Source organism: Euprymna scolopes, chromosome 6 (assembly GCF_053919585.1).
Source record: "Euprymna scolopes isolate OS-2025 chromosome 6, ASM5391958v1, whole genome shotgun sequence".
NCBI classification, from domain to species: domain Eukaryota; kingdom Metazoa; phylum Mollusca; class Cephalopoda; order Sepiida; family Sepiolidae; genus Euprymna; species Euprymna scolopes.
In genome coordinates this window covers 28,589,872-28,592,982 of record NC_136487.1, presented here as the reverse complement: position 1 = coordinate 28,592,982, position 3,111 = coordinate 28,589,872, and the positions used below count along the sequence as shown (strand labels likewise).

Genomic DNA, 3,111 nt, shown 5'->3' with positions numbered 1-3,111 from the left:
TTTCAAACCGATAATGCGATAACGAATGTTACCAACTCGCCATACCCTAAAGTAAACATCAATTGCGTTTATGCTTCTATTCTACAGAATTTTGCAATAAGTGGCCATTTAAATTATTTAGATTATTCACGCACCTGTTCTCATCTTGGGTGTCATCTTCACAACATTTCCATCGAAAAAAAAAAGAATGATCTTTGTGTGTGTGTGTGTGTGGTGTGTGTGTGTGTGTGTGTGTGTGTGTGTGTGTGTGTGTGTGTGTGTGGTACATTTAAGAAATCTTCATGTTAAGCGCAGGAATATGTACGGAATTTCGAACGGAACCGTGACACAACGTATACAAGTGCTAAGTATTAATTTACTCTAAGCAACAGTCTTCTGGGGTGGGGGAGAGATTGTTCGATTTTCGATATGGGCTTTACTAAGAATACAATTACGAATTGTTTAAAACTTTTACTCGGACATGGTAGACAGAACGAGAAAAAGCCTTCGTTGTTGATTAATTAAAATGTTCCGTTTTAAATTCCATACGGATTTCCGAGGCCGACATAAAGATCTTCAAGTTCGAGAAGATACAAGTGAATAAGATCGGAGGTTACATCGACCAAAACGTTGTGAGAATAACATCCCATATCAGTATTGTAATGCAAATGATACAAACTTTTAATCCGCATCTAAAAAATATCGAAACATCTAAATCTAATTATTTAATTCATGTGCCGACTAATTATTTTGGGGAAGATAACCTGAAAAGCAGACAGACAGACAGACAAACAAATATATATAGACACGCACACACACACACACACACATGTATATACAAACGCGCACACACATACATATATATAAGAGAAAGTAAGAGAGATAGGAAACTAAGTAATCACTTATTCATTTAATTAACAAGAGTACTTATTTACTTGCCTCCCCAAGAGGGCAGAATAAGATGCAAAGTTTGTATTTAATGTGATGAAAGTCCAGCTCCGTTACAAGGGGCATTCTTGATTGTTATAAAAATATAAATTGCCCTGGTCTAGAAGAATTATTTGCTACTGAACAAAACAGGTGATATGTAGTATGAGAACAGATACTACACTCTGCCTTATTTCTTTCCTATTGATTACAAAATTACACTGTAGCAAAGTAATAACTTACGTTTATTTAATCGGTTACAATGGACGCCGTGTTTCGGTGTGAAATAAGTTGAAAGATGTTGATGTGTCGTAAAACAGAAAAAAATGCTGTTTCAAACTTAAGCATAACTGACTGACGAAATTTCTATTTTAAACTTAAGCAAATAGAGTACAAAACTGAGTGCGAAATCTCGTTCGAAAACTTGCCTTGCTACAATCGCTGTTAATATTTTTCCTTTCTTTCTATGTTTACCTAAAACTTAATGGCACTTCCATGAACAAAGTTTCCTCCCAAAGTCTGTGGAGCACATACCACGAAGCTGGTTCCCAACTGACTACAACATTGTCGTTTTATAGGCCAATTTTTAAAAAATATTGCTGAGCTGTTCACTTGAATAATCAAATGCAGCCCTGTTTCAACAATCGTTACAAATTATTTGTTCACCTTTGACCTGAAAAACTCATTAACTGAAATAAGCGGTGACAACGTAGTATATATATATATATATATATATATATATATATATATATATATATATATATATATATATATATATATACTAGCATTTCAGCCCGGCGTTGCCCGGGTGTTTAGAGGTGTATGCTGAGCAAAAAAAAAAAGAGTAAATTTTTTTTTTATTTGACCCCTATTATGACCCCTTAAAATTTATAGTTTCGGGCTCAAATCACTTTATTAAGTTAGATCCAGGTTCAAGGAACCTATATCTAAAATTTCAAGTGTCTAGACCCAAAATTGTCGGAGGAGTTTGGTAGAGTTCTTAAAGGTCAAATCGTTGAAATTTGACCCCTTAACAGCCAAATTTCTGGCTGACACCCGTCACATCGATTTTCCCAAATCTCAGTACCCGGTATTTCAAATTTCGAGTCTATAGACTAAAAATTGACAGAGTTATTGCGTAGGGAAATGTACACAGACAGACAGACACACAGACAGACAGACACGTTCACTTTTATAGATATATAGATATATATAAAACACCGACGGAAAACGCTATTTAAAACTTAAGCGTGACAGACCGAGGAAAATGTTAATTCAAACTGAAATCTGACAAATCAACGAAAATGCAATTTCAAACGTGAAGAAATAAAAAAATTGAATTTTTTTCTTTCCATTTTTTTTTTCACCAGTTTCACCCACCTGCTAGGAAAATGAAATCCCCTCGACTGAAAAAGTCGTTGCTTAAGCCAACAAATTGTGTACGTACGTCATTTTAATTGCGTGTAGTAATTGTAAAAAAAAAAAAAAAAAAAACCTACTTTTTTCTTTCTCTCTTTTTCTTTCTTTCTTTTTTTTTTTTTTTTTTTTTTGAAACATTTCGTCGTTTTTCTCCCAACCTGTGTTAATGAGACTCATCAAGCCGGCACTTCAGATTAAACAGATTTTACTTTTAATCAATCACTAAGGGCGATGATGATGATGATGATGATGATGATGATGATGATGATGACGACGACGACGACGACGACGACGACGACGACCACGACGATGATGACGACGACGACAACGACGATGATGATGATGATGATGACCACGATGATGACCACGACGACGACCACGACGACGACGACGAACACGACGACGACGACCACGACACCGCGACGACGACGAAAAAACCCATTGCGTATTGCTGAAAAGACAAATGGAAAAATCTGCATCAATCATAGAAAACAAACTCTCTTCGTTGCGAGGATATATCATTCACTTGATTGGTTGAAAAATAAAGGGGACGAGGAGAGGTGTATATAGACGAGGTGGGAGTTAAATTAAGAGGGGGGGGGGGGTAAATCAAATGGAGAAAAAAGCACCCCCCCCCCCAAAAAAAAAAGAAGAAATAGAAGGATAAGTTAAAAAAGAAAAAATGTGAACGAAGCCGGTAAAAATGAAAGACAAGTAAAAAAGGAAGAAAGAAAGTGAAAGGATGAGTTAAAAAAAAAAAAAAAAAGGAAAATGTTATCGTCTGTT

The 3,111-nt window shown here is 35.6% G+C and overlaps 1 long non-coding RNA gene across 1 annotated transcript in view; it reads right to left on the bottom strand.

The window, feature by feature from the left end:
- LOC145277590 (uncharacterized) overlaps window positions 1-2,877 on the bottom strand; it is a 32,314-nt gene extending 29,437 nt beyond the window's left edge. The window contains exon 1 of the long non-coding RNA XR_013868163.1: window positions 2,287-2,877. This is a non-coding gene — a long non-coding RNA (uncharacterized LOC145277590). The remainder of the gene's footprint in view (window positions 1-2,286) is intronic.
- Window positions 2,878-3,111: the final 234 nt, after the last annotated feature.